This window comes from Chelonoidis abingdonii, chromosome 10 (assembly GCF_003597395.2).
Source record: "Chelonoidis abingdonii isolate Lonesome George chromosome 10, CheloAbing_2.0, whole genome shotgun sequence".
In the NCBI taxonomy this organism is placed as follows: domain Eukaryota; kingdom Metazoa; phylum Chordata; order Testudines; family Testudinidae; genus Chelonoidis; species Chelonoidis abingdonii.
Window position 1 is genome coordinate 45,009,904 of NC_133778.1, and position 19,102 is coordinate 45,029,005.

At 39.3% G+C, this 19,102-nt stretch overlaps 1 protein-coding gene across 2 annotated transcripts in view; it reads left to right on the forward strand.

The window, feature by feature from the left end:
* Positions 1 to 932: 932 nt before the first annotated feature.
* The window catches only part of COBLL1 (cordon-bleu WH2 repeat protein like 1), a 150,203-nt gene continuing 132,033 nt past the window's right edge, over positions 933 to 19,102 (forward strand). The window contains exon 1 of one of the 2 annotated variants that reach the window (XM_075070156.1): positions 933 to 1,055. The gene's annotated coding sequence lies outside the window, so the exon portion shown is untranslated. Of the gene's footprint in view, positions 1,056 to 1,612; positions 1,716 to 19,102 lie in introns of those variants that run through there. The other variant, XM_075070157.1, reaches the window with a different exon arrangement.

Sequence of the window (19,102 nt, forward strand, 5' to 3'; positions counted from 1 at the left end):
TACAGTACTAGTGCAGACTGCACTGTTGGACCAGTTCAGTCACACAATGCAGGTTGCAATGAAGCAATTCTTTCACATAAACAAGATGAAAGTGTTGTCATACACAGGATGCAAACAAAATGAAAACATTTTCCTCTAATCTGTTGTAGAACAATAGTTGTTACTTGTAACAATGGGGGTGAGGAAGAGGCAAATGTGATTATATTGACAAAGTCTCCAGGAGGCCTCATTTAGATTTTATTGAAGGAAATAACTTTTTAGTTAACTTTTTTTTATTTATCCTCTGAGTTTTTGCAACCCAAACATTGCAACATTATGGTAGGCCATAAGAACAAGCAAAACCTGCCCCCAGCTGTCTTATGTTTGCAGGGCAGCAACAGAGCACCAGGTGCTTTCAGACGAATCAGTTTCAATTTTGCTAGCCCTCTAATTTTCATTTTGCGCAGCCTGAAAGGATCAAAGGGCTCGGGGGTTTCGCGCGGAGAGAGAACGCAGCAGACTTACTCCCTTCAGTCCTACAGCTGGCGCGGAGCAGGCAGGGCCGTGTATCTTTAACAGAGACTAGGTCTAGACTGCTGGTGCGGAGGGAAGACGGGGCTGATGAGGAGGGCTCCTCGCCTATAACCCCCCACCAAAGCAGCCTCCCAGGGCTCCCTCTGGGGGAAACTGCATTCCCGCCCAGAGCAGGATACGCAGGCAGGTGGTGGTAGCCGAACCCTTCGCTGGCTATGCCCCGCCTGGGCTCTCCCCACCTGTAGGGCTCCCGCACGCCCTAGTGGTGGGTCGGGAGAAGCGGAGTCCGTACCAGCTGGAGAAAGAGGAAAATTCCAGCGCGAAGAAAGGCCAGCCCTGCCCTGCCCCCGCCTCCCCGCGGCGGGGCGAGGAGCGAGAGGCTGCGCTGGCCGGGCTCTCGGCGCGGACTGGGGCTGTGCTGGGAGCAGGGAACCCTCGGAGCGGCTGGGAGGGAAGCCGCTGCTTAGCCCGACCCCGAGCGGCAGCGGGAGAGCGGCCCGCGGCGGCAGCAGGGACGGCTCCGCGCGCTGCGGTTTTCCGAGGTGTGGTTTGTAACGTGCCCCGCTGCCCGGGGAGTGCGCGAGGCGCCCCCTGGCTGTCCCGGGAGCGGGGGGGGGGGATACACGCGCCCGGGGCACGGCTGGCGCTGGGCTGCGGGGCCGCGACGTCTCCTGGAGCCCTTTGCAAACAGGTGCCGGCGGGGGGAGGAGAGTAGGCGAGGAGCTGTGCCGAGCGCGCCTCCCGCCTAGCTTGGGAGCCCGGCCCCGGCCTGGCCTGGCCGGCGTGGAGCCTAGTCAGCTGCCCCCGGCGGCCAAGCGCTGCGCGCCCAGCCAAGGGAGTGGACTGCCGGGGCTGGCGGACAGCTGCAGCCTTGCCTCCTTCAGGGTAAGCACAGCAATTCATGGCATGTATGAGGGCCGCAGCCCGGGTCCAGTGTGTGCAGGCACCGCCGTGCTCTGCTGCTGCCTCGCGTGAGCTTTCCCTTGCTGTTGGCGAGCTGCAGGCAGTTGCTCGTCTCTTCCTTGTCTACCCCCTTGGCGAGGTTATCCGGGTCTGCGCGGAGTGGAAAGTGGAAGTTCAGCTGACTGCAAGGGGGAGGAGGGGAGGGATAGGTGCACACAGCACCTTGAACGGGGCACATCCACCACCTCAGCAACGTGCAGCTCAACAAAGGGCCATTGTGGAACGGTAGCTTTTGCAAGGTAATACCTGGAACGATTGTGGCTGCGCCTCGGGGCTAGGTAGTTCTCTGGGTCGCTGCAAGGGGCTGCAATTGTGACTAATCTGACTGGTGGAATCACTTTGGAATCAAACGCAATAAATGTTTGTTTCTAAACACAAACCATCTTGCAAGAGAAACAGACTTGAAAGAAACTAAAGAAATACTTCAGACAACGCTGGCTGGCTGGCAGATACTAAGTGATTGGGTCCATCAGCTATAACTTGCTTCGTTGTCTCTCTATCCAGTGCTCTTATGGTGTGTAACCCGACATAGAGTTCATGTGATGAAATGTCATGTAAACAAACATGTTGATTATAGTTAGCATTTGTGGAAACAAAATGGGGGAAAAGTTAGTTTTGCAAGCAAACAAACAAACCCTAACAGTTTGACGATGAGATTAATTGGAGATGAACACAGGCATTCACCTTGTCAAAACTATGAACCCTGCGTGAACCAAAAGAATCAAATAGCTTATCTCTTGCAGTGAAACAAGTTATTCTGTCTTTGATGTAAAGAATATTTTATTCAAATGGCTCGATAACAAAAGCATGTGTCTTTGTATTAGGTGTTAAGAGAAACAAGCTATTTGGAGATAGGTAGCTGCGTTAGTCTGTATTAGCAAAAACAACGAGGAGTCCTTGTGGCAGTTTTAGTCTCTAAGGTGCCACAAGATACTTGGAATTCATATTGGGATTATTTAATGGGTGTAGTTGTAATTTTCTCCTAGAATGTTATGAAAGGAATTTCTTTAGAAGCAAGTCAGTACCTGCTTATTCATATCATTGTCCATGTAAATGTTGGCAACAGACTAGAAAATTTTCAGGATCCCAGAACTCTAGTTACAGTGCTATCTAACAAATGTTTAACTGCATAGAAGCAATATTCCTCAGTACTCTGCAGCCCAAGTATTGCTGCAGTGTGCTAATGTATGAGGGCCAGGAAATTAACTGAATATTGGGAAAAGAGAAGCTAATTGTTCAGGTCTTCGTTAATTGTCCAATGTGAAATGCACAAAGTGGACAGAAACCTTCAGTATGAGAAAAACAAAACCAGTTTTTAAAATTGTCTGTTTTAACAATCTAAAATCCTTTTAGTGTCACAGATAAGAAAATTTGCATTTTACTTTTTTGATACTGCTGATATGAAATACCATCGGTACAGACCAGTTATTTTAGTTGGAGGCATTTTCAGTTCTATGTCATTTCTAATGCTGTAACATTGTGGCGGTTCTGTCTTTTTGCTTATCTTCTTTTCTTACCTTTATAGTTAACCTCATTAACTATCATGGATTTTTCTTTCTTTAAAATTTGAGTGGCCAGTGTAGTAATGCTTTACTGTGTAGATGGAAGTAGTGTATAAGTTTTGTAAAATCAACAGAAACAAAATCTGGAATATAAATAGATGAGAGATTGATCATTGAGGAAGAAAATACAGTAATGTGCAATTTACAGAACATGACTGCTGTCATAAACAAAATTACTCTTCCTCTGTTTTGGGGAATTGGGGAGCAAAGAGGAATCTGATATATGAAATGGCAAAAAGGGGAGGATCATTGGCCTGAATGCCCATAACAACTGTACTCTTGGTTAGGGACTGCAGGTGTTCAACACCGTTCATAATCAGGCCATATATTCCAAAGTAATACAATTTAATTCCCAGTTTTTATAAGTGAACACACTTATGTATTAACATAAACACTTTCTGGAATGTGAGACTATAAATGGAAATATAATTATTTGATTTATGATTATTAGATTAGCAGAAGAAGAAAATAAAATTGGATTTATAGATGGAACTGTTTCAAGTCCAATATATCCACCTTATGTATGAATGTTTTGGGAACAGGTATAAAATTATGGCCTTGCAGAAAGTATATTCTTATTATTAAGTCATTTAAGAACTGATATTTAAAAGAGGGGGTAAATAGTTCAGAGATAAAACAAGAGAGGGTTATTTCTCATGTTTCTAAGACTTTGGGCATGCAAATCAAGTTTTCGTTGCTCCAGCAAAAGAGCAAGCACGTAATAGTAATGTGAGAACATGCAAATATTGCATTATAACTGTACTTCTGAAATCTTTAAGTTCCTTGTTCATGCTTATTTCATTTTTTTTTTTTTTTTAAATTTGAATGGCTATATGATACCATTTCAGCTGTTCTTACAATTTCCTTGGGCCTGAAGCATGTCATATTACTTTTGATGAATTATAACTTGAATTCTGGCTGCTATATTTTTGCTGTAAATCAGTAAAATAGCTTGTTTCTTTAATACCTCTTAAAACATCTATCAGCAAGTGCATTTCATTTTTTTTTAAAAGTGCAGCTAATAAAACTTACTCTGTTTTAGCCCTGTGGGCATATTTACAGGCAACTTAACTTGAAATAACTGTAGCTTTGAAAATTAATGTTGTCATTGTTTCTTCCTAGCTCATTACAGGTAGGTCAATCTATTAGCAGTTTTAATTATTTCCTGAAGATGGTCTAAGTTTGCTGACCAAAACGTTGAGTTTCAAGCAAATGTCTGTTTGTATAATTATTCTTTAATGTAGCAATTCTGACTGTCCAGCTACTAAAACCACATAGTGGTCCATCTTAACGGGTAATTTTCTCAAATAAGGACTGCAGAATCAGGTCTTACATAAAAAGTGTAAATCCCTGCTTATATCATGGAAATACTTCGACCAACCAGAATTTATATTTCTGTTTAAATTTTAGAATCCATCTATCTTATTTTATACCAAAAAATGCATGATGAGAGTCAGTGTTTTATGTGCTTTCTGTTGTCTAAAATATCACTTTTAGAATTGGGAATATCAGCTGTCCCTTTTTATGTTTGGGAAAACTTGATTTTCATTCTTTGTTTCACATAGAGTTGAAAAAAATAGCTGTTTGTTTTATTAATTGCATCAATATGGTGGATCTTAATTGTTACTCTTCTCTCTATATGCCTGGTTCTCCAATGATTCTGAGAGTTCTGTGCAAGTAGAAGAAGCAGAATATAAAAGCTAAGATACTCTTATACAATAATTATGCCCTCCTGTACATGGGTTCAAATGACTTGGTGCCCCTTTTTTAAATTACTTTTTTCAAATGCCTTCAATTTTTCAAGTGTCATTACTCAAATGTCTAAGTTATTAAATTAGTTTATGCTTCTTGTCCCATCTGTTGCTATTTGTGTTGGTCCATAATTGTGCTGGTTGCTAGCCACCAAACTCTGGCTTAATAATGGTTTAAGAAATAAAAGGGTTAAAAAGTTAACTTCTGAACAGAATGATCCAGTGAAATGCTTTTGTACACCAAAACAATTCCTAGTCCGCCATGTGAATGAAGTTGTTGGAAAGATTGTGTAATCTAGAAAGGACAGGATTTGAAACAGTGATTTCCTTTGACTCAATTATCGAATTATTGAGTTACAGCCTTATGTCTTTGTCTTACTCATACAGTCAGTTGGACTTACAGAGACAATGCTGCTAAGCCCTGGTTAGTTAGCAAGCAGTTGTTGGTGATAAAATGCATTTTTAAATAGTCTCTAAAGAAATTGCTGGCCACATTTATTGATAAATGAATTAATTTGTGCTAAATTTTAAATCTGATACCTTTTGAACCCCTTAACCCTAGAAAATTGATGAAGGTATTAATGGTTTGTTTAGACTGGAAACTTCTATATGGTTTAGCACTGGTGTAATGGTCTTCAATGATGTATTTACATGACTTTGTTCTTTGGAATATTTACCATCTGTTACGCTGTGAAAAGGTTAACTGTACTTATTGAGGGAAAAATTAATCATTTGAAAGAAACTACTGCAGATGAACCCCTTTTCTGGTAGCTTTGGGGAAAAAAGGGGGTAAATTTGGCCAATTTTTCTTTGGCTGGGGTTGAATTCAGAACAGGTAAGAATGTCGAGAGGTTTATAGCTTCAGAAAAAAGATTCTTGACCCTTGTGAGCTGCAGTATGCCTTACACCAATACTGTACTTGAGCGAGTTGACATTTTCCATATACGTGAGTAAAATATTAGCTTGTCCATTCTTATAATCTACCATAGTAGTAGATAGGCAATTAGATTTTGTGCCTATGTTGGTAGATTCTAGAGGCAATTTTGCAAACAGGTATATAGCTAACCTGATTATTTTTTCTCTGGAAGATCAAAATAGGATTAATTTGTACTATCGACAGTTCTGTTTATTACATAATTTTAAATTAAAGATAAAATGTATTCTGACAGAATACAGACACAGTTGCTTTCCAAACAAAAACACTATAAAAATATCCCACAGCAAGAAGCAGACTTATGCTAATGCTGGGGAAAATTCTCTTTATTGGAGGGGTAGAAAGAGCTTAGAAAAAGACAGAGGGGAAGGGACTGAGCCATCAATTTCTGCAGGATTTAAATTTCCATTTAAAAATAATGTTCAGCATCTAGCCATTATGGGTTTGAAAACCATTTTCCAAGTATGTGGTGTTTGCACTTGTCTTACTGAAACTGCACACTGCTTCAGCATCTCTGCTGCTGCTCACATCAGAAGAATAGGGGGAGTTTGCTATTTTTAGTCGCTGCTATTACAAATCTCAGTGCATTATTCTGTCCTAATGAGTTAGAGGAAGATAAGGGAGGTAAAAGCAGAAATTTATTTGAAAAGACTTAGTCTCCACACGGGCCTAGAGCCAACCAGACAAAAAAGTTTGTTCATAGAGGTGAGCTGATTGCCTAGGAAGCACTGGGTATTTCTTCCAATGTGTCTTAATGCTATTATATAGTCTTGATCAAGTTAGAGTAGGGGTAGGCAACCTGTGGCACGTGAGCTGATTTTCAGTGGCATTCACACTGCCCAGGTTCTGGCCACCAGTCCGGGGGGCTCTGCATTTTAATTTAATTTTAAAAGAAGCTTCTTAAACATTTTAAAAACCTTATTTACTTTACATTCATCAATAGTTTAGTTATATATTATAGATTTAATGAAAGAGACTTTCTAAAAACATTAAAATGTGTTACTGGCACGTGAAACTAAATTAGAGTGAATAAATGAAGACTTGGCACACCACTTCTGAAAGTTTGCTGACCTCTGGGTTAGAGAATCTGTACTGGTATAAAAATAGATAAAATGAAGAATAATCCAGGTTCTTTTAAACATGTTTTTAAATACCTTCTGCATTTCCCTGCCTCTTTGACAACTTAGGAGTTATTTCGTGAGAAAATGGATTTTTTTTTTAATAAAAAACTGACTAGCTTTTATGACTTTTAAGCAGTCTCTGTGCTTCATCAATCATTGGGATTACTGTTGTGGCCTATATAGGATTGCTGATTCTTACAATTTTATTGAAAGTCTAGAGATATCTTGTTTTAGTTCTTAAAAATACAATGATTGGAGAGAACTGATTATGTGAAACTCCATTTTCCCTTTTACAAGAAGTAAGTATCTATCCCTCATAGTTGCAGAGGAAAGCTTGAAACCTGACCCAAACATACTCCAGAGGCTCAAAACTCAGAACCCAAAATTTAACATTGATTTAAAATCATCAGACTTTGAAATCTCCTGATTTTCATGAGCATTGAGGTTGATGTATTGCTTATGCAGGTAACAATGTAGGGGGAGGAGATTGTGATACAGATTTGGGGGGGGTCGAGGAGGTTCTTGTATGTATCTTCAGTGAATTGGACCCATTATCTTCCCTACAAATCTTTCAGAACAATTTTTAGAAAATGAAATGCTGCTATGTTAAGCACAATGAACTGTTTTAAAATTGGATTATATAGTAGCTCTTTTGTAAACACTAACATCAGATTAACTTATTATATTAGATTTTGCAGCATTCAGCCAATAAATTATAGCTGTGAAACAGTCAGATAATACCTAAACTAAAGTTCTAAAGGTTTACATCCAATCTATGAATCCTCTGTTATGAAATTCCATTAATGGTGTGAGATCCTCCCAAAGCCAAGTTTCCTGTGGTGGTAGTTATGAAAGAAATATGAAATTCATTAGTATCTCCTGATAATCTAGGAGAAATGCTTTCACTTTAGTCACATGTAGCAAACAGAATCTCTTCTGGGTTCTACATGGAATTATATTTAGTAACTATCTGTTGTAAGTTGTTATGCAGTTTACAGAATGCATACTTATATCAGAAACTGTTATGGAAGTATGAAATTTTAATCCGTGTATATAGGAATATTTTTATGGGTGAAAGAGAGTAAGTCCATTGTGCTTATGATGCTAATTAGTAGTCCCAGCTAGAATTAGTTAGAGAAAGCATATGCCTTCAATTCACTTAAATCCAGAGTCAGAGCACCTCTGCAATTCCATTTCTGGTCCTCTTCTGGGCAGATGCTGCCAGTCCTTGTGAAATGCATGTATGAATTCTTAACAAACGTCCACCTGGCAGTATGATTAATAAACACAAATCCACTGGGGTCCTAATCAGCAGTCAAGTATTAGATAAGGAGTACAGAAAATACGTTTAGAAAACAAAGAGACAAAAAAGGAGAAAAATCAAACTGGCAACGGTATTGTACAGCTTTACTGTGAAAGTTCCTTCCTCCCCGCCCCCGCATATTTGTAACTAATAAAATTGACTATTTTCTATCTAGATCTTATAAAGAGCCATGTTAGCTTAAATGTTCAGTGTTTACCTGCCATACAGGCAGTTGAGCTGATTATAACCAGCACTTTTTAGATAGCTGCCATATATGGTGCTTTATATCGGATCTGTTTCAACTGAAACAGCATCAAATAATTGTCTGACACAATTGTATGTTGCTCTTAACTGCTCCATTTCAGAGTTGGTTTGATTCCCAGTAAAACTTGTCAGGTCAGAAATCACTGCGTGTTTGTAAAGTCTTCAGTGGTGATATTACAGCCCTTTGCTATCAGAGAGTGTTGCTGTGGGAACGAGATCAAGGAAACTTTAGGGGCTTAGGAAATGTGGATAGTAAGGTAACAAAATGTGTCAGAGGATAATGTGTAAATAAAGAAAAGTAGGCAGGGCCATTTCAAATCTTTGTCCAAGGTGGATGGTATCCTGTCAAAAGCAAAAATAAGGGCCAGTATGAAAGTATAAGGAGTTGATGACTATATGTCAGATACATTGAAGGGAAAAGCCATTCAAGAGTGGAGGTGGTGTTTTATTGAAAAAATTATTTTTATCAGCCTCTGTTATATAGGAAACGAATAACTGTGTATTATCATCCCAAAGATTGGGATGCTTTCGTCTATATGCAAAGACAGCAGTTCAAATGGGAAACACTTAGGGTATGGCTACACTGGCACTTTACAGCGCTGCAACTTTCGCACTCGGGGTGTGAAAAAACACCCCCTGAGCGCTGCAAGATACAGCGCTGTAAAGCCTCAGTGTAATCAGTGCCGCAGTGCTGGGAGCGCGGCTCCCAGCGCTGCAAGCTACACCTGTAGAAGATGTGGTTTACAAGCAGCGCTGGGAGAACTCTCTCCCAGCTCTGGCGCTCCAGTCACACTCACACTTCAAAGCGCTGCTGCGGCAGTGTTCTGAAATGTCAAGTGTAGCCATACCCTTCGAAATCAGGGTTCATGCTGAGTAACTTGCAAAAGAGTGTCAATTGGAAGGAGAGAAAAAGAGAAACCTCTTGTAGCAGAACCCAGAGATTTCAGTTTCCTCTGGAATGGGCTTATCTGTCATCTGAAGAGCAAATTAATTAATTATTTTTTGAGCTGGAAATAAAAGTAAATTCTAACAGATCTACTTTAGCAATATTTAAAGAGGGACATGAATTTCATAAATTAGAGAAATCTTCCCTCCATGAAGTCAAATATTGCTGCTGGCTTACATGAAAGTGGGAGGAGGAAAGTTTCTAAATCCACTGTTAGCTGAGGCTAATTGTTCTTCCCTGGTTTTGTGTGTATGTAACCTGCCATTATTGTAATGGCAATTACATAGACAAATCAATGAAATAACAGGCCCCTGATTATTCAGGATGTAAAGACGAAGACCGTCTGAGAGGGATGGATGGGGACGGATGTGGTGGGGGGGAATAAGAGATGGCTTGTTCATCTAAACTAACTGATTATAATAATGAATCAACATAACTGTTCAGTGAGTGAATGAAAGGAAGAGAGTTGCTTGATAAACAGGGTAAAAAAAATCTGTATTTTTTAATACATGTAAATGTATACATCTGGGAACAAAGAATGTAGGCCATACTTACTGGGTGAGAGGCTCTATCCTGGGAAGCAGTGACTCTGACAAAGACTGGGTCGTGGTGGATAATCAGTTGAACAAGAGCTCCCAGTTTTGATGCTGTGGCCAAAAGAGCTAATGGGATCTTGGGGATGTATAAACTGTAGAATCTTGAGGAGGAGTAGAGAGGTTATTTTACCTCTGTGTTTGGCACTGGTGCAACTGCTGCTGGAATACTGTCCAGTTCTGGTGCCCACAATTCAAGAAGGATGTTGGTAAATTGGAGAAGATTCAGAGAAGAGCTGTAAGAATGATTAAAGAATTAGAAAACATGTCTTATAGTGATAGATTGAGTTCCTTGAGCTTATTTAGCTTAACAAAGAGAAGGTTAAGGGATAACTTGATTAGTCTATAAGTACCTACATGAGAAACCAAATACTTAGCAATGAGCTCTTCAGTCTAGCACAGAAAGGTTATAACACAATCCAGTGGCTGTTAGTTTGAGGTAGACAAATTCAGATTGGAAACAGTGTAAATTTTTAATGGTGAGAGTATTCACCATTGGAACAATGGTGAATTTTCCATCACTGACCTTTTAAAATCAAGGTTGGATATTTTTCTGAAAGATATGCGCTAGGAATTATTTTGGGGAAGTTCTCTGGCCTATGTTATACCGGGGGGGGTTAGACTAGATGATCACAGTGGTCTCTTCTGGCCTTAGAATCTGTGAATCTGTTTTATAAGTACCTATAAATTAAAGTAGATTTAAGTGCACACTTTCTCTCCATTATAATTTTTCCCCTAACTTTTACTATCTTCTCTAACTGCAGACCTTTCGTTCTGATTTATGTTCACGCTGCTGCTGCTCTGAGCGTCGGCATCCCTCTTCACTGTAAGTGTTGCTGACTATATACTATTGTAGAACTCAGTGGGTATCTGCAAGTTGACATCAAGGCATTAGTATATGAAGAGGAACCTAGATGATGACTCTGAGATCCCTGTAGAGTTCTACGACCACATTTTGTGTTAGTACAATGAAGAGGAAATTCTTTGGCTGTATAGTAGGCAACAGTGGAGTGTTAAAGAACACATTGAGCTGTCCCCTGGATATTCAAAAGCTGTAATAATTTAAGCTGAATCCCCACTCGTGGTGCAGTCCTGCAGTTTGAAATTTAACCTTATGTACAGATGGTAGACTATTAAGTTCCTGCAGCTCAGTTGGATTTAAATAGATATAAAATATTCTGTAGTAAAATTTGGATTATTATGGGCTAACTCTTTCTAATATAGATGAATTTTATTTTTTTTTAGAAAAAAATTTCTGTATGGGAAGGGGAATGACATGGTTAATACAACATGAGGTATTATAGAATTGAAAGTTACTCAATTGGATAAAAACTGATGCACTTTTATAGCAAGTGAGACCCAGTGTATGTATAGATGTTTATATAAAAACATACTACAGTTCATACTGTCTCTTTTTATTGTATGGGCTAGAAGGGTTCTTTGAGAGTAAGGACATAATCCTGATATATCTGGGAAATGTTACCAGGGAATTAAAATACATGTCAGCTGTTCAGCAAGATGGGAGTAGTTGTTTGCTCTGTTTTCTTTCACTAGTATAGGGAGCCCCACGTGAATATTTTTAGCTAGAAGTCAAACTCATGCTATGATAAAGAACTTGCTGTACTAGTTTTTAAAATTCGCTAATGGTTTGCAGAGGAGACAGCTTTTTTTAATAAATGTATTGAGTATCCAAGGAAATATGTGGAAAAGATTGTTCATTTTCCACCTCAGTTCTGGAAATATAATTTTGTGTTGGTATGGAAAATATGGCTCAATCTTATTAAAAAAAGACATCTTTGTACAACCCCCAGAGCTGTGTAAACAATGCTCACTTTGTGCATAAGTCATGATCTTAAATTCTTTCAAATGCCAGTGGCTGTACAGTTTCTATTCTTTGCTCTGCATCTTTCCCATTGAGTATCACGTTGCTTTATGTTCCAAACAAATTGCATAATAAACGGACATTATTAGAAATTTGAATAGTGTAGTTTTCTTCATGTTGCAGTTTCAATTTTATCCCTCTGAATCACCCTTTTTAATTCTTACACTTCTTTTAAGACAACTGGTGAACCTTTGGAACATTTAAACAGCAATAAGTCACCAGGCCCAGATGGTATTCACCCAAGAGTTCTGAAGGAACCCAAGTGTGAAATTGCAGCACTGCTAACTGTAGTCCATAACGTGTCATTTAAATCAGCTTCTCTACCAGATGACTGGAGGATAGCTAATGTGATGCCAATTTTTAAAAAGGGCTCCAGAAGTGATCCTAGCAATTACAGGCCTGTCAGCCTGATTCAGTATCGGGCAAACTGGTTGAAACTATAATAAAGAGCAATATTGTCAGACATATAGGTAACATAATTTGTTGAGCAAGAGTCCATTTGGTTTCAGTAAAGGGAAATCATGCCTCGCCAATTGACTAGAATTCTTTGAGGGAGTCAACAAGCATGTGGACTAAGAGGATCCAGTGGATGTAGTGTACTTAGATTTTCAGAGAGCCTTTGACAAGGTCCTTAACCAAAGGCTCTTATGCCAAGTAAGCTGCTGTGGGCTAAAAGGAAAGGTGCTCTGGTGGATTGGTAACAGGTTAAAAGATAAGAAACAAAGGGTAGGATATAAATGGTCAGTTTTCAGAATGGAGAGAAGTAAATAGTAGTGTCCTTCAGGACCTGGTCTGGGGCCAGTCCTAATCAACATATTCATAAATGATCTGGAAAAAGGGGTAAACAGTGAGGTAGCAAAATTTGCAGATGATACAAAATTACTAAAGATAGTTAAGACCCAGGCAGACTGTGAAGAGCTGCAAAAGGATCTCTCAAAACTGTGTGACTGGGCAACAAAATAGCAGATGAAATTTAATGTTGATAAATGCAAAGTAATGCACATTGGAAAATGTCATCTCATCTATACATATAAAATGATGGGATGTAAATTAGCTGTTACCACTCAAGAAAGAGATCTTGGAGTCACTGTGGATAGTTCTCTGAAAACATCCACTCAATGTGCAGCGGCAGTCAAAAAAGTGCATAGAATACTGAAAATAATTATGAAAGTGATAGATAATAGGACAGAAAATATCATGTTGCTTCTATATAAATCCATGGTATGCCCACATCTTGAATTCTGTGTGCAGATGAAGTTTCCCCATCTCAAAAAATATATGTTGGAATTGGAAAAAGTTCAAAAAGGGGCAACAAAAATGATTAAGGGTATGGAACAGCTGCCATGTGAGGAGATTAATGAGACTGGGACTTTTCACCTTGGAAAAGAGACAGCTAAGGAGAGAGATGATTGAGGTCTATAAAATCATGACTGGTGTAGAGAAAGTAAATAAGGAAGTATTGTTTACTAATTCTCGTAACACAAGAACCGGAGGTCACCAAATGAAATTAATAGGCAGCAGATTTAAAACAAATAAAAGGAAGTATTTCTTCACACAACGCACAGTCAACCTGTGGAACTCCTTGCCAGAGAATGTTTTGAAGGCCAAGACTATAAAAGGGTTCAAAAAAGAACTAGGTAAATTCATGGAGGATAGGTCCATCAATGACTATTAGCCAGGATAGGCAGGGATGGTGTCCCTAGCCTCTGTTTGCCAGAAGCTGGGAATGAACAACAGGGAATGGATCACTTGATGATTTCCTGTTCTGTTCATTCCCTCTGGGACACTTGGCACTGGCCGCTGTCAGAAAACAGGATACTGAACTAGACGGACCTTTGGTCCGACCCAGTAGGCTTCTTTCGTTCTCAATGCTTTATTCTGTCATTCATATATAGTCCCCTTTGTACCACTTGGGCAGCGTAAAGCAGCCTTTACACAGTGCTGACAGCACTGGAAAGGGGCCTTAGTATAAATTGAGAATCAGGCCTTTAGACATTGTGTTCTAGATCTCCTAACTCCCAGTTCCTTACTTTAATCCCTGTGCAAGTGTGTGTGTGTTTATATTTCACCATCCGAGGGAATACTTTGCTGTGGGAATACACAAGCATCTCTCGCAATTGTCCGTTGTAATATGAATGACCTAAAGCAGTGGTTCTCAAAATGTGGTATGTCTCGGTTTAAAAAAACAAAACCTAAACTTCATGATAATTCTAAGCTGCACTGATTAACACTACCAATGTTGTTTGACAAGTACTTTTGAGTTTTAGATGTAGTTGGAACAGTCTGAAAGAGTGAGAACACTGACCTGCAGGTAACTACATGTTATGCAATAAAGTCGGACACCTGAGGTATCTTCTAGGCATCTGAAATGGAGGTGCATCTGTATTTAGGTTTTCTTTTTTATTATTATAGGTAGTAGGGTGACCAGATAGCAAGTGTAAAAAATCGGGACGGGGTGGGAGGTAACAGATGCCTATATTTAAAAAAAAAAAAAAAAAAAAAAAAAAGACAGAAAATCAGGACAGTCCCTATAAAATGGGCACATCTGGTCACCGTAATAGGTAGTATTAAACCCTTTGTTCCCCTTCCCATTAGAGCACTTAACCATGACAGCAGGCTTTTTTGGGGGAGAGATCTAAATGACCAGCCCCTTCCAAAGCTTGATGTGATTCATTCTCTTGTGCCTTGTGGGGGCAATATCAAATCTATTGTATCTATTGATAAGTAATATTAGTGCCTCTGTGTCTGAAAGTGGGACCAAAGGCTTGTTCACAATCAGTATTAGGGATTATGAAAACAGAAATAAATACACTCGTGAGGTGGTATATGGTAGCAAAGCAGTAAAAGGAAGCTTGCATTGCAGGTGTCCAGACTGTACTTATCATGTAGGTAAATAGAGGAATTTGGTCTCCAGGTCAGTTGGTGTATTGCCTTTCTTGATCATTACATTCACTTGAAGAAGAAAAAGAAAATGTGTACAAACACCAAGTTAATTTTTAAGAAGGGTACTACCATCTTCAGATCTCAGTAGTGTGAGGCCACATGAATTTAACACCAAGCCAGAATGGCATCAGAAGCAGAGAGCACAACTGTGTGCTTGGATGGGTTAACCTGACTGTTGTTCCATGCAGTGAGGAAAAACAAGAGGAAGAGTTGTAACAGCTGTGTTTTATAGGTGCAAATTTATTAAAGATGATTTCAGAAAGTACCTAAAGTGCTAAGCATTAATATGGGTGCAAGCTGCACCACTGCAATGCTGATTCTTTGACTCAACAACTTGACTCAATCCCTCCTCACATGTAGGGAAACTTCAATTTTCATATTAATATCCTGCCATCCTTCAGTGCCTTTCTCTAACATCCTTGTGGGATCACTGGCATTCGACTGGCTGTTGTATTAATGAATTTGATCTGATCTTCACCAAATACAGTTCTCTCTTGAACATGATCCCTGTATTCTCACTCTGATCACTACTTGATTGCTCCCCACTTTCTCTCTCTCCCCTGTCCTTCCTTCTGTGGATTCTGTCAACGTTTCTTAATCCTCTGCGGGTCTCTTTTTCTCATGGTCTTTCATCCCCTGTATTCACATCATTGTAATAATCTTTGTACAAAATATGCCTTGTGAGGTATCCTTTGAAAACTAATAACTTGCTGGTCAATATCATCATGGGGAAACATATGTAGCAAGGTTACATGTAAAGTTATGACTTTCCCTTGTAGTATGTTAGCACACACTCAGACCCACACAGCCCTGACTAGGCAAAAGTTGTTAAACAGGTCTGTCCTAAACAAAGGAATGTGTGCTTACCTCAGTTCACCTGTGAGTAGTAAAAAGGGTACTTGAGGCATCAAGGGGAGGGGGAATAGCAGGAGACAAGACAGATGTCTATTTCAGCACACACAGGGGAGAGGAAAGCCTATGGAGCCACCTTAACTGCCGGACTCCATGTCACCTTCTTTACTGTTCGAATAAACTTTGCTTTGAGAGGTAATCCTCTGAAGAATTCACTTCAAAGGGTGACTGGACTATAAAAGGGAAACACCCCAAGCCCTCCCCCCCACCGCTTTCACCTTGAGAGGGATACTGACCTGACAGTTTGGTCAGCAATGTTGTTGGGAATCTGTGGTAAGGCTTTGACCTTGAACCAAGTCTCACTTGTCAAGTTTTAGCTACTGGGAAGTATTTTATTTTTGTAATCATTTCTGACTTTAATACCTTATACTTGTACTCACTTAATCTATCTCTTTGTAGTTAAATAAACTTATCTTATTTTTAATATAAAGTTACCCAGTATTCAGTTTTAACTGAACTGGTTGGTAACTCCAGTTAAAGTTGCAAAATGTTGAATATTGCCCCTTATGCTGAACGAGGACCTCCCATATCTGAACTGCCCAGGTGAGAGCTGGACAGTGCAGAACGTACATTTTATGGAAAACTCAGAACCGAGAGTTTGTTGGAGTACCCTGCAAGTAGTAACCATGGCGAGTGTGTGACTGGACTGTTGCTGAAAGGCTGCTGGGGTTAAAGCTGCTGGGCAAAGGCTATAGCTATACACAAACACCCAGAGTGTAACATGCATGCTGTTATACTGTTTGTGAGTGGACCAGTTTGGGAGCTATGACAAGAAAATATTGTGAGGCAGCTAGAGTTACAGGGCAGGCAGTGACACAACCTCTCGCTGGTCTGGATTGCACCCTGCAATTGACACATCCCTACCTGATTCCCATTTTGACACTCTCTCCAATGACACTACTTTACTGCCCCACTAATTCCATCCTTGGCTTTCTTCCCCCAGTAACTTCTACCTCATTTCTGTTCTTATGCTGGTCCCAGTCTTTGGAGGAAGCCCTGTGATTATGTTGACTTCCGTGATTTTAGGTCGACTTCCTTTTTTCCTCAACTCTCCTCTCCTCTCCTCTTCTGGAAGACTTCTGTCTTTGCTGTATTCCAGTGTTACAGCAGATAATGCGAACAACTTTAGAAGGAATGTAAAACATCATGCTTTAGGGTTTGGTAACTTCTAGCTAATATAAATTAGGATGAGACTTTCATAGATGGCAGATTATTCCACATCCACTTACTATGGGGATTTTTGCATTTTCTGAAACATTTGGTGCTGGTCACTCTTGGAGACAGGATGTTGGTCTAAACGAATCACAGGTTTTATTTAATGTAGTGGTTCCTATCTTCATGTGTATTCTTCTTCCCTGATCGTGTCTTGTATTTTTTATGCTGTCATTAAACTCTCTTCTGAGATATCTTCTGCATCCAGCTCTGCCTTGCCATGTTAACAGTTTTTTTTAAAAATAATTGGGATATGTAACAAGAACTCTCTCCTTCCCAGCAATTCTCACATAACCAAATCTTATTTCCTCCTTCAGCCCAATCTCACTGTAAACTCTCCCTCCTTCTTCTATGCTTCTTACCCTTCAGAACTATTCCTTCCTGCAAACTAGATTTTCTCTTTCTCACCTTCTGAAATGTAGTTTTCTACAGAGAACTGGTGATCAATATGTTTTATTTCCATTCACTTAACACTTCTGCCACTTTCAAATAACATAAATAAGTATTAGAAACTTTCTTTGCGATTAGCCATTGGACGATAATAGAGGATTTGTAATAATGTATCCTTTCTAGTAGACACATGATTTGCCCTACTGTAATACAAGTTCAGTGCATTTTTCTGGTTATGGTTAAGGTAGCTCTGTCTTTAACAGAAGCTTAAAAAATGACGTTTTGGTGTTCACTCACTTCTAACCAATATATACACTGCTTTTTCTGGTGAAGACACACATGAAAGTTTCTATTCTACATTCTATACTCCTTTATGTATAATGGGGTTGATACTTAGGTTATTCCTTCAAAGATTCTTATCGCTAGTGATGATTATCTGACCATTCTGGAACTCCTCTGCCCTTTGTTCTGTGCAGCCTTCCATGATTCTTCTCCATTTTCCAATCTCCAAATATTTCCATGCCATCTTCCAGTCTTCCTCCCAAAATAGGCTCCCTGTAAAGCCTTCCTGCCCAGGAACTTGGAATGAAATTAAAAAATAAGTGTAGCGACTCACAAATGTTCATTACAAATTTAAAAAATATACAGTGATTATTTTAGCAATATGAGTATTGACTACATCTAAAAAATCACCATGGTGCCAAAACAAGTACTCTATTCTCTTACTAGTGTGTTAGTGGTTCTTCAATTTTATTTTATTTTATTTTATTTTTTGAAAGACACTGCTCACATTTTTTTCCTGCCTGCTTCCACCCACCAAATAAACAATTCCTGGCTCTCCATCTCCAGAATTTAAAAACAGCCAACAAATCAGTTTGAAAGATAACTTTAAAAAGGCCTGGCTTGCCAAGACTCAATCCAGAACAAATTTTTTTAGTGCACAGTTATAGACCTTTGGAAATAGTGACTTATAATGCAACTGCTGAAGCTTCATCATGTACAATAATATAAATTAGAGTTGTATATATTTCTCTTTGTGTAGTCTTAGGTGGGGTTTGAAAAATTTGCCTGACCACCTACTAGATGAGTGCTAAGGTGAAAAACGTGTGGTGTGTCAGCCCCAAAGCTTCTTTCGAGTTCACAACTCCTTGGCCCTAGTTGCCTTGCTCATGTTCACATAAAATTGCTACTCACTCAGAGACCAAGTGAGTAGATTTCTTAAGGCCTGTCTGTAGGTACCACTTGCATATGAGGATTAAGCTATGTATGTGAAATCTTGGTCCCATTGAGGTCGATGGAAGGTACCGTATGCTTACAGATAATATAATTTCAGGACAATCTCAGTAAATTGTAAATGTTAGTGCAGTAAAGATGTTGTTCACTTCCATCAGAAAACTGCTGCTGTATTTGTATTTATATTTAGAAATACCATTAACCTGGGCATTTAATTGTGGCATGGTGCATTTCTTTTGTTTTCTTAAGTTAATTTTGTAATGCATAGGAATAATACCATGTTGATTAAACACAGGATGTCATATGATTATGTTACAATCTGTGAAGATGGTGGTTTTGTTTGTTTTTTTTTTCTTCAAAATTTCCTTTTGTTTAATGGGAAAAACCACTGATCTATCGCTCCTGGGACAAATGTTGCTTGTAATATTTATGGTACTTTCTAATCCTTTCTTTGTGATGCACAAATATGTTTCTGTCTGCCACACATTGGATCAGAAGTAGAAAGTTTTCATATAAAATCTTCTGTTCAGAAATTAGTTACTTCTACAGCTGCCACTATATTATCTTGAAGTGGTAGGGT